The following is a 13,741-nucleotide window of genomic DNA, read 5'->3' as shown; positions in this document are numbered from 1 at the left end:
ATATTGCTTCGGGCAAAGAGTGTAGTGAGAGTGAAACTCTTAACAAGAGTGTTTGGGATGGCTTTCTAGCCAATTTAGTTGATGATGCCACTTTTAACCAAGATCTTCTTGAGGAGGAGAATGTTGACCTACCTCTTGTTCTTTCCCACCCTTGTTCAGGAGGTCCAGTCTGGAGTGGGGTTTACAACTTCTTTTGAACATATTGTTGAGATGAGATGCAACCTTTAGATGGGGTAGTGCTTGCCAGAAGTTAAGCCATTGGTTGACGCTCATGTCTATGAAGATGACATTCTTATTGAGGATGTTCTTGATGCTTCTAGTTTTAGTTCTCTTGATTTTTCTGACAACGATATGGCTACCATTGAAATTGTTCTTGAGAAAGAGCAGCTTGATCCTCCACCTATTGTTCCCCAAGCTAGGGAGAGACCTATTGATCAACGGATAGTCAAGTTGACACCCTATGATGGAGTTGGAGTTGATACAGCTGATTCTCATTTATTGCAATTTGTGAAAGCTTGTTGGTTTGAGGGTTATGACAAGCCTGATGAACTCATGTGATTCTTCCTGCCTATTTGATTGATGTAGCTATGCAGTGGTACCATAGTATGAAGCGACATTCTCCACATTTGATGCAGACTTGAAATGGATTGGGTAGAGCTTTTGTTGCTAGATTTTCTCCATGTTGCCTTCCAATTTAGCCTTTGGGAACTTGTTGCACTTCTCCAACGGGAGAGTGAGCCAATTGCTGATTATGTTAATTGTTTCAAGCTTTCAAGTGGAAGCATTGTGACCCCTATTGTTTTGATGAAAGGGTGTTAGTGGAATGTTTTCTTAAGTGTATGTTGAGGGATATTCAATTCCATGTGAGTTTGTCAGATCCAAAGACACTTGAGGATGCCTATGCACGAGATAAGGTCGTGGGTTTGGCCTTTGGACCCACCACCCTAGCAGTCTCATGGAGGGTAACCTTAGAAGAAGCTGAGTGCTACCAAAGAGAGGCTTGTTTGAATATTAAGGCATGTGCTCTTGTGGTTCCTATTCCACTAGTCCTTACCTCAACACCAGGTAGTCCTTTAGGAGTTTTGCAAGCTGATGAGTCCCCTTCTTTTAAAGATAACACTTTTGCCTATACCACATTGGGTACCACACATGCCAAAGAGTGAGTTTGTTTCCCATCCAAGGGGGTTATGGCAAGATAAAGGGAAGAGAGAAAGTAACAAAAAAGGGTAAAATTTCAATGGAAGATGAAAGAGAAGCCCAATGGATAAGGCACTGCTCTAACCAAAAAATTTGGTTTCACACTAGTAGGCTAGTTTTCCCCGCAGGACGCCACTGTTGGAGTTTTTTTTGAGCCCCGGGGAGCACTAATACATGATCCTTTCGCACTTAACATGTTTGCCAGTGTTTGTTATTTTATCTGCTACATTGACGATACTCTCACTTGATTTTCCATGAGGAGTTTGTTTTGACAAGCAATGAAGACGCCGCACTTATTATGGAATTATGATTAAAGAGAAGAGAACTTGGAGATGCTCAACTTGATGGCATAGACGCGGTTGTGCTTTCTATGTATCATGGTGGTGCATAAGTTCGAGTGAAAGTTGAAGACAACTCTTGAAGTAACATTGATTTTGAAGTGACACTTGTGGATTATGATCATGACAAGTGATGTAAAGGCCGTTATGTGGATGCAACTTGCTTTATGTATATGTCATCATGTTCGAAGCATTGAAGAGAGAGCAAAGAATCTAGAGGTAAAGCAAGAGAGCTATTGATCTCGGTGTTTTGATCGAATTAAAAAAAGAGATCTTGAGATTTCCCTGGGGGGGATTACCTTGAATTCAAGAGAGGGAAGAGGAGGGTGGTTTGCCTTCAAGCTAACTCAATAGAGGAAAGAGGAGGGTGGTTTGCCTTCAAGCTAACTCGATAGAGGGAAAAAAAACAATAGAGGTCGCCATCTTGTGGGAGCCAAGAGTCGGAAGCAGAGGTGTGAACCACACCTAGGTTCTCTAATACGCTAATTTTCATAGCTATCATTTTTTTTGCATTATCTAGACCTGAAAGAGGATGGCGAGCGACATGAGAGGTGTCGAGTGGGGGGATCAAGGCGAGTAGACATTGAGTCGAAAGGGAGTGTGTCGACTAAAGAGAGACTACCGTGAGCAAAATCTAGAGAGGCTCTGGCCATAGCCGAGAGTGAGATCTTGTGATAGGCCGAGTTTGAGGAGCATAAGATGACGAGAATGAGCAAGAGTGCCATTTGCTGGCTGTACCAAAAACGAGGAGAGAGAGAGAGTAATTCTCTATGTGTGTTGTGTCGCGAGCCAGGAGATAGAGGCTACTTTGTAGGCTACCGCCAGTGAGGAGGGAGTCGAGAGAGAGAAGAACTCGGCCTTGTGCATAAACGCGGAAGAGAGAGAGAGAGAGAGAGAGAGAGAGAGAGAGAGAGAGAGAGAGAGAGAGAGAGAGAGAGAGAGAGAGAGAGAGAGAGAGAGAGAGAGAGAGAGCTTGGCTCTCTGTTGCATGGAATTAAGAGCATGGAGAGAGGTATCAAGCACTTTTGATTGGTTTGAGAGCACTACTTCTTTTGGTACACCAGTTTCATGGCCATGCCCGCACCCTTCACCCTTTGATGCACTACTATAGCCTTTTAGCCCGTGACCTCTTCACCCATTTTACCTCTTCCACCCTTACCTTTTTGCCTTGTCAAGAGAACCGTGTTGCAGATTCCCTTGCTTTGATGGCCCTATCTAGATATTTCACCCAAAATTTTGATAGTTCTTTGGTGACAGCCTCGACCATTCATGATGACCCTTGGGATAGGGTGCAGGTGAGGGCTACTCTCTTTGGTTGCTTTACTGTTTGGAAGATTGGTTGTTGGTTCGAAGTGTATGAAGGATTTTCTACTTTTTTTAGGATGGTGACTTGTACCAAGCTGATGTGTTATTCATTCGTACAAAATCATGCTATCTAACCTTGTTTTGTACAATAACCCTGTATTTATCTGGGTACCTTGGTCTTTGAACATGTATATGTTCATCTATGGGTAATATAAGTAAATAACTAATACACACACAAATTGCACTTAGATCCAGTCCTACCACTAGATCGGGACTAGGCTCCCAGTATTACCTAGGTCAGGTTGCTCTGGTGGTACAGTCAGTCTGAGCTAGAAGGGTCGAGCCTCACACAGTCCTTATGAATATTGTTAAACCGGTTGAAAGGTTGAGGCTACTACCAAAATATTACACTACACGTTATCTTTATAGTTTGCCCTACTTGAAAAAAAATTCCTAGATTCTCATTTCAAGTAGTTAAATTTTTGGGACTTGTCTAACTATGCCTCCTTCAATCAGTTTCCTTATATCAGGGACTAAATGGAGCCTCTTTCATGGGCTTTACTTTTGGTTATTAGATGCACACAAGATGCGGAAGCATCTGCTCTCATTGTGGCCTCGTCTAGTAATCCTATTACCTCTCTAATTCACACAGTCTCCTTTGACAAATGGGTCAAAACTTTGGCTATTTTGGTTAAAAATAGTAAGGAGGGTGTCTCAATTATTACAGACATCATTGCTAATAGCCCGACTATCTCTAAAGCTCATAAAGAGGACTTGGCTAAGTTCTCTTCGGATGGTGGTGAACTAGCTAATCTTCTCAGAAAGCAATGTGGGCCCAGCCCGAGCTTTGTCACGGCCCAGATTATTCCGATTCTCCCACCTACCAACAGTCTTTTTTGTAGGGATGCTGTTGCAGCGGTTGAAGCTATTAAAGATTTTGAGAAATATTTATATTCTCTTAATGAGACTTCGCTTTTGGAATTGGTACCTAAGGTTTCCAGAATTTTCCCCTTTCTACCTATACGAGAAGTGGAGGTTGGATCTTTAGGGGTGGAACACAAACTTTGGTTACTCCCAAATAAAGGTTTTCTAGTTCCTATCTCAATAGAGACCCGGGTTTTTTTTGGCAAATCTATTAGCTACTACAAAGGAGGACTCTCCGCTAAAAGTACTTAAAGAAGTACAATGTTTGGACAAAGGAGAGTTGATTATGTTGAAATTAGGGTTGCAGAGAAACACACACAGCTTGGAGAAGACGAAGGAAGCTCAAGGCACACAATAGAGAGTGTTTTACTTAGTGTGCAATGGAAAGATAGATATCCCTAGAGTGATGGGTGTATATACAATTCTCGGGGGAAAAAAACTCCTAAAGAGGGAAAAAATGCCCCGGAGGTCCTAGTGTGTTCACACACATCACTACCACATGTATATGGTAACAAATCCCCCCTGGAGTGATGCGGTGAACGAGAGCTGGCACATGAGTAAAGGGAAGTGCCATGCCCTGAGGACATGATCAGTCCACAAAGGGGAGTAAGCCCAAGGCTTTGCGGAAAGCTTCAAGCTTCTCACGAGGCAATCCCTTTGTAAAAATATCTGCAAGGTTGTCCTCTGTTGGCACATAAGCCAAGCTAGTCTCTCCTGCTGAGAGCCTCTCCCTGACATAGTGGTAATGCACCTCAATGTGCTTTATACGAGCATGAAAAACTGGGTTCCTCGCAACTGCCAATGCGCTCTGACTGTCAGTGTAGATAGTGTTGGCAGTGTCCTATCCAACACCCAAATCAGCCATAAGGCGTCTGAGCCATACACACTCAACCGTAGCTGTGAAGACTTCCCTGTACTCAACCTCACAACTCGAAGTGGCCATAGTAGGTTTCTTCTTGCTCAACCATGATATACATGAACTGCCAAGCATGAAACAAAAACCACTTTTGGACACTCGCGTGTCAAAACAACCAGCCCAATCTAAGTCCGAAAAAGCATGTAAGTCTGGCGGCAATGATCCCCCCTTGGTATAAAACAAGCCAAGATGTAAAGTGCCACTAAGGTAGCGGAAACTCCTCTTGACACCCTGCCAATGCTTAGACCCTGGGCTATGCATAAATCTGCTGACCTGTGAGACTGAAAATTGAATATCTGGCCTCGTGTTGTATACATAAATGAGGCAGCCAACAGCAGTTTGATAAAGAGAGACATCAGCAGGATCGCCAACATCATGTAGACTCAACTTCAAACCTGTTTCCATGGGAGTGGCAATAGGTTTGCAATCCTCAAGTCCAAACTTACATAGCAATGTCTCTATGTAACTTTTTTGACACAAGGCAATACCACCATCACATTGCTTAAACTGTATACCCTAGTAATGATGCAACAGCCCCAAATCTTTCATTTTGAAACTAGCATTCAAATCAGCCTTAAATAAATCAATATGTCTCTCATTTGGTCCAGTGATCAGCAAATACCCATGCATGCCTGGAGTAATCATCAATGAAAGTCACAAAGTAAAGGTAATTGCCCAAGGACGGAGTTTGCATGGGCCTACAAACATCACTATGCACAAGCTGCAACCTACATGTGGCCCGAATTGAACCATCCTTTGGAAACTTAGAACACTGCATCTTACCCAAAATACAACGTTCACAAACATGTTTGACAGGTGCTTCAAGAGGCGGCAAAGAAGCAACCATATTAGATTTGTGCGAACTCAGCAAACTGGCAAAATTTAGATGACCAAAACATTTTGCATCTGAAATACGCCTTGAATCTGCAACAGCATTTGCAAAATTTTGTCTACACTTGTCATACAAAGTGAGCTTATACATCCCACAGCACAAAAGGCCAGATGCAACAATGTCATCACCAAAACTGAGATCATGAACTGTACATCTGTCATCCACAAATTTGACTACAAGTCCAAGTCTAGTAAGTACGAATACAGACAAGAGATTCTTCTTGATCCCTGGTACATAAAGTGCATCAACAAGTGTGAAAGAATTGCCATTAGCAGCAGTAAGCACAATCTTTCCAACTCCCTGGACTGGATAAGAGGCATTAACGGCACAAGTGACTGAATTCCCATGAGGTACAGACTCGAGAGAGGTAAACAATTCACGATGTGAGGTAATGGCTTTGTAGCACCACTGTCGAAATACCACACATGTGAATCTATAGGAACTGACAAGCATGCATCATGGACAGCAGGATTGTAAGTGCACTCTGCACTAAAAGCCCATTCTACATCAACATCAGCATTACAGTCTCCTTTCACAGAAGACTCAACAATGGTTGCATTTGTAGTGGAACCACCCTCTTTCTTCTTAGCCTCTTTGACCTTCAACTTAGGATACGACTTGATCAAGTGATCATTAGCTTTACAATAATGGCAACGCATCTTCTTTTTGCCCTTATCACTAGAATTTCCAGACGAATTGCTGTCAGGAAAAGCATTAGGAACAGAATTTTTGCCACTCGCAGCAGAACCATAAGAAGTGGCTGCATTACTGTTACCACCCTTTCTTTGAGAAGCAATAAAAGCCTGTTCAACTACACGCTGCCTAGTCCTATTTTTTCTAGAAAGTGACTCTTGCAATAGCAATGTGCATAATGCATCAAACTTGACAACTTCAGGATTTCCTTGGCTCATCAGTCTCAAGTACTAGCAAAAGTCTGGTAGGAATCTGGTAAGGCATCAAGAACAGTCTGCACTAGGGAACTGTCTGAAATGGCTTCACCTGCAGAAATGAGTTGCTCATTGATATCCTTGACACTAGCAAGGAAAGTGTCCATATCATCTTCCTCATGCATAATCTTCGACTCCAGCTCTTTACGCAACAAAGCAATTTTAGCCTCATTGCGGCTTGCATAAAGACCTGCTAAAATATCCCAAGCCTGTTTTGCAGATTTTGCTGAACGGATGTGAGGAACAATGGTGCGCTTCACAGACAACGTAATCAATGCATGAGCCTAAGCATCCTTAACATCCCAACGAGCTTGTTCTGCCGTAGGCAAAACAACTCTAATAGCATCAATCCTTGCAGCAAGACCTGCAACATCCTCAACATCGCCTACATCCTCAGAACCAAGACGTACATCAATGCCCTGCACAATGTTCCAGATGCCCTTTGACACAAGAACATGTTGCATCATATAAGCCCACATAGGGTAGTTGTCCCCATCCGACCTATCGTCAGTAGCAAACATCTTGAACACATCTGTGTTGTTGTTGTCAGCCATGGTAAATGATGCACCTGATGTGAAAACTGCCCGAAAATAGGAGAAATGGAGTGGGAACAACACGTGCTAGCACAAACCGTAGAAGACTATAAGGCACCTGTTATGCAGAAAATGGCATTGATAGAAATTCTGCACAAAATGACGAAATAGCATGTGGAAAACTGCCTGTAGTGGAAACGGAGGCCGAAATGAGCCCAAATCAAAAATTTGAGCAGACCGAGCTCTGCGAGTTTACCCGAAATATTTGTCGACCTGCGAACGCTCACCAAAGCTCACTCAAATCGGAGAAAGTGAGCAGGCATGTACTGGAGCAGCTGGCGACTAAGCCTGGGAGGACGTAACCTGCTCTGATACCAATTGTTGAAATTAGGGTTGCAGAGAAACACACACAGCTTGGAGAAGAGGAAGGAAGCTCAAGGCACACAATAGAGAGTGTTTTACTTAGTGTGCAATGGAAAGATAGATAGCCCTAGAGTGATGGGCGTATATACAATGCTCGGGGGGAAAAACCTCCTAAAGAGGGAAAAAATGCCCCGACGGTCCTAGTGTGTTCACACACATCACTACCACATGTATATGGTAACAGATTAAAGCTCCGTTCAACATGAATTTTCTTGATTCTAAGAAGTGTAGCTCTAATATAGGTCTTTATGTGAGAACCAAAGGTCTCATGGAATTCAGTAAGAACAATGCAGATTATTATGTGCAATTAGTCTGGAGTATTTACAAACCATATCTCAAGTGCGCTTGCAGATTTCTTGACCCTAAAGCATCTTGTGAGTCTAGCATTATATGGTTCAACCATGTTGTTTGGTTTGCAATCAACAATCTAGAATCAATATTTTTGGAAAAGCTTACATCCTTTCACCTTACTCTTATCTACTCTTGGTTAGGTGGCCAAGCCAAGGATTTGGTTTTGGCACAAATTGCCTTCATACAATTTCATACGTTTATGGTTGACATGCTCAAAGTGCTTGGGGCAAATGAACCTGGGATGCTCCTTACAACTTACGATTCATACAAAGGGATTAAAACTCTTATGGGTCTTCTGAAACCTAACTTTGAAGATGATGAGTTCCCTTCTCAAAAAAGACCCAACACGCTTCTAACTCCAAACTCCTCATTTACTTCCTTTCTTACCCCATCGTCTTCTGTTGACTCCAGTTTTGGAAGAGGATACTACAAACGGGAGCGCGGTGGCCCTGCAAAATACCCAAAATAGTACACTACATATCATATAATGATAAGTCGGCATACCTGAATTGTCACACACGCACATAATCAAGCTCAACACAAGCACACACACACACACACAGAGAGCACGTGCAGGCGCACCTCCTAGAGCGGAGTGCTACGCAAGCACGGCGAGAGAGAAGAGAGGAGAGGAGAGAAGAACACGCAGACACTGGGTGCAATCTCCTCTCGTGCAAGAGTGACCATTTCCCTCTTGTATGTATTAGATTTATAGATTTCTTGAATGGTCAAATTGACTACAAATTGGTCGGTCGGTCATAAATGGCCAAAGCTCATAAAAGAGCACTTGAATAATAAAATATACATAAAATATAATATCCTTTTGAGATCCTTTTGCATAACCCTTAGCCTTTTCCACCTGTCATCTCCACTAGAAAATAAAATATAAACTCTATTACATACCTCTCCGTTAGAAAGCAATTGTCCTCAGTTGTGCGAAAATAAAAATCTACAAATCATACTTGTCAAAAAATAGCGATTAGTATTTTGTGTCAGAAATAGCACATTGTAAAATGAAAAATTTATGAAACAAAACAACATTGCTCATGTCTTCCGCCATCCACATGCTACCGATTCTAGTGTCCCAAACCACTAGAATAAGCAATATAGGTAATACCCTGATGAATCAGAATATCATTGGTCACACTCATCATTGAATAAATCTAATCAGTCTCAAGCTCAATTCCATAAATACTCTCACGATAAAAATCATCATACATCCATTCCAAATCCAAAATATAAATCCAAATCACATTCACTTCCATACTTGGCTACAAAATCACACTAGGTGCAGTGGTGGCCAGCCACTACAACATGATTTTGTAATCGGTGTTGCTTAAATCGACAAATCTACACCAATAAGACATGCTGCCTAAATCGGAGAATCTGCATTTGATATTGTTTAAAAATCATGAATCTGTAATTTATCAATGTGCTGCCTAAATCGACGGATCTGCACCAAGAGCAGTATCTACACACTACCTAAATCGGCGCATTTGTGTGTTTGTGACCAATGGACTAGGCTAGGCATAAAAATATAACATTTATCATATGTGTGAGACCAATTTTGAGCAGGTTTAAGTAGGAGTATACTGACAAACTGTTGTTCACTATGCCAAAGCACTTAGCTCACATGAGTAGATGTATAGCTTAATGACAAATGATCTTAATAAAAAATCATTTAAATCAATGAGAAACCGTGGTCGTAGCAGAGCATGAGTATTCAGCTTAGAAGACAATGTAGACAAATGAAATATGAAAATAACACTAATGTATTTGTTACACATACCATCAAGATACTGAATGGGTATCTATGTATGCATGTTGAGAGAGTTGTGTTGTCTCTTTGAATGGTATAAGCAAACACGTCTAGGATTTTGTCACAATCTTGTATGACAGTGTTTGTATAGTCAACCGGTAAGTAGTAAGATATGGATTAATTAAGATATTTGATTGATTAGCCAAGAAGGTACGTATTGGAAAATATGAGAGAACATGGTTAGTATATTATCACTGAAGCTTTTAAAATGAGTTTGCAAAAATAAAGTAAGGAGATGACTTATCTGACGGCCTCGCATTATGGTCTGCATAGGATTTTGTGAATCCTTAAACAAGTTTGAGAAATGTAACAAAACAAAAGATCATGATAAAAATCATTTGAGTAAGATCAATCAAGACAGAGACTTATATTGCCAAAATTTTAAAAATAAAAAGTAACAGTATGGTTTAACACTGAGGAGTAGTACAATGATACAAAGTACAAATTAGGTTATGTCAATGGGGATATGTGTGATCGTACATCACCATCAAGCCAATGGTTTGTGGGCACATCAAAATAAATAAATCTACTTATTTTCAGGAGAGAATAACTGCTTACAACGATATATTCACATTTTAGCAACGGAAATAGCATTAATGACATGTTATAATAGAGAGAGTATTAAAGTCAGCAGTGACAATTTGTAAATGCTTGGTTAGCATGGGCTATTCGTATGAACCGAGATGGAAATGTATGAATGAGAAGACTTTGTCTTGTAGTGGTAGCTATGACTGGTGGGCAAAAGGTTTATGCCTTATCGATTGCATCCCTATCTTACTTCGGTAGGCCATTCGCAGTGAGCCACATACTTTGAAGATCTTTAGTGTATTGCCACTTCCAAAGATGAGGCAACACGTGTGGTTCCAACTATCTGAAGTGAGCCATGAAGCTTTGGTAACAAGAAGTAGAGAAAAGGATATTCTATGTCCACCAATGTGATCAGTGTGAGTGTGGACATCGTTAGGCTTGCAATCATAATGGCTAGGATTCATTCTATATTCTTTATCGTTGTCACAATATCTTGTCTTAAGTACCTTCTCTCACGTCAATTACGTTGAACTTGATCTTTATCGCCAGCTCTTGCTGGAGCCTAACGAATGTCATGCCGTGTGCCCTCTTGCCAATGTTCTTGGCTTACATGGGTTTTGATGGCGAATAAGTCTTGCAATAGGTTGAGTGGGTTTGAGTGTCCTTGAACAATCCAGATTGACTTCAAGAATCTAACTAACGAGGTAGAACTCAAAAACCTAAGGTCACAAGCTCACCATCCAACGGGAAGGAGCCCACAAAAAAATTAAAAAAAAATCATGAGGGTTTTATGGGTTAATGAAGCCAGCAGTGCCACCAACATGATGGCAAAACTGAGAGCTGGGTAGTACATTTTGTCCACCGGCCATTACGAAATGACAAATCCGAGCATGTAACATCGACAGATTTCCATCATACTTTTCGATCATGCCTTCTCATTAACAACCACCCTACAATGTCTACTGTAGACGTTGACACTGCCAAGAACTTGCAGTGCAAATAGCACTCATGGAACTGTTCTCCCACTCGCAAGAGCCATCCACTGTTGCTTTAGCTAATAACCTGAAGAGGTCGGGCCATGCAAAGCTAGCAATCACAACCAGGCCAATGCGTATGTAACCTACCAGAGAGTTTTCACCGCAATTGGTCGCATGGCAGTAGCGGGTGAGTAAGCGAGACCTCACATTACCCAAAAAAGGTGGGCGCCCTATGTCGAGTTGGTGAATTTGGTGCATGCAAAGGGTAGAGAAGGGAAGTTGTAGTCTGCGGCAATTGTGGACTGCATGCATTGGCTGTTGAGTTGCACGATTGCCCGCAGCTATGTGGTTGGTGAGTTGTATGCGTTAGCAGCTGGATAGTGGCGTCTGCAAGCATTGACTATTGAGTTGCACGATCACCCCCGAGTTCATGACTGTTGCAAATAGATTTTTATGTGCCATTGGGATTGTCTGTACGATGCTAAAAGCCTCGTTTCTTATAGTGAATATGCTAAGTTGTTGATTTGTTTGTTAGTTCCCTTCTTCCCACTCTAATTCTCCATATCTATCTCCTCAAACGATTCTTTACCTTCTTCTTCATCTTGTATAGATACATCAAATTTCATAGCTATCTCTTGTACATGAACTACCACCCAAAGCTAAGCACATGCCTCTAAGTCTTCTAAAACTAGAGATTGTTTAGCTTACTAATTTGAGATATGCACATATACTCAAGGAAATAGGAATGCATGAATCGTTTGATATATGCATCAAGATTTTTTCAATAACAAGAGAGTTCTCTTAATCTTTCTACAAAGGGGAAAAAAATAAAAATAAATAAATTTGACGAGAATTGTGGGAAGCACAACTTATCTTCATGTGGCACAGAGGCCTTCGTTGCTACGTCCACATCTCACCAGGAACGATGATATGTGCTCTTATACCACTACTACAGACAACGGGAGCGCGGTGGCCCTGCAAAATACCCAAAATAGCACATTGCATATCATAAAACGATAAATCGGCATACCTAAATCATCGCACATGCACATAATCGAGCTCAACACAAAAAAAAAAAAAACACACACACACACACACACAGCACGTGCAGGCGCACCTCCTAGAGCGGAGTGCTACGTCGGCACGGTGAGAGAGCAGAGAGGAGAGGAGAGAAGAACGTGCAAACACTGGGTGCAATCTCCCCCCGTGCAAGAGTGACCATTTCCCTCTTGCATGTATTAGATTTATAGATGTCTTTTCATCAATAGAATTTTGGATTTCTTTTCACCAAGATCAATTTTTGTTGAATGCTTTGATTTCATATATGGTAATCATTATGTAATTGAAAATGTGGTGTTTGGTTGGAAATATTATGACCCTATTAAGGATTTTGTGTACTCAAATGAATTTCTGAGACATGAACCTAATTTAGGATGTAAACGCAAAAATTTTACCCCATACTGCAAGGACTTTGGTATACTTGGTGCACATGTATGTATGACAAACCTAACTATTATAAATTTTGCTTTGAAATTTACTTGGAACGGGTTTCAATCATATACCTATGGAGCCTCTAAATCCTAGAATGGCACTGTCCACACTACTGGACTGTCTGGCTGACTTGGCTTTAAAGCTCCAACTGGAGCAACAAATCCTACAGGATCTTGTTGAAAAGCTTAAGACAATCTTTTTTCAAAAGGTCAGTCTTTTGTCGAATAAATGGCTCAGCTTGGATATTACTTGGATCACTCTAAATATTATGCAAGACTGCCATGAGCTGACTTGTGATTGGTTTATAGTCGGCCTCGATAAAGCTACCAACACGATATCTGTTATCTGTAAGAAGCTTGTTTATGATGCTGCCTTGGTAAGGTTGGGTGGAAATAAATTTAAAAAGGTGAATGAAACGCTAAAGGATGTGGCGTTAGCTTTGCAGAGGGATTTGAACAATATGGGATACGAGGAAACATCATGTAAGCTTCTTGTGTGGTTCCCTACTTTTAAAAAACACAAACAAAAGTTTCGGTGGATTTTTTATGCTTCAAACGGTATCTTTTCTTGTGTTACAAAAGTTGTTACTTCTTGCCTAAAATCTAATCATGACAGAGGTTTGCAATCTTTGTGCTAAATGAAGAACATGCCTTAAAAGCTTCAATGGTATAGAGTGTTGTACTTTTTGGCTTGCTAAGAATTCATCCAAGTTATCAACTTACCTACGGATATCTATTGTATCTTCATCGCTAATATTACACGACGTTATGAAAACATTCCTCTCTCATGTAATGACGGCCTTCTGGGAGTGCTCGAGGAGTTTATCAACCTGGCCTTTGCTGACAAAAAACACAAGGGTTTGAAAAGATCTTATTCAGAAAGCATAATTTTATCATCAATCACCAACTCTTCTAGAGAGGTTGGCTCTATCATGAGGCAAGGTGGGTAAATCTCAACCAGGTAGTCTTTGAAGGTCTCATTGTTAATTAATACTCAATAAATCATGAGGCAAGGTTGGTAAATCTGAGCCAGGTAGTCTTTGAAGGTTTGATTGTTAATACTCAATAAATCATGAGGCAAGATGGATAAATCTGAGCTCG

This window comes from Adiantum capillus-veneris, chromosome 17 (genome assembly GCF_014529385.1).
Source record: "Adiantum capillus-veneris isolate H3 chromosome 17, ASM1452938v2, whole genome shotgun sequence".
Lineage (NCBI taxonomy): Eukaryota > Viridiplantae > Streptophyta > Polypodiopsida > Polypodiales > Pteridaceae > Adiantum > Adiantum capillus-veneris.
The sequence above is the reverse complement of the archived record's forward strand: the minus strand, read 5'-3'. Positions refer to the sequence as shown.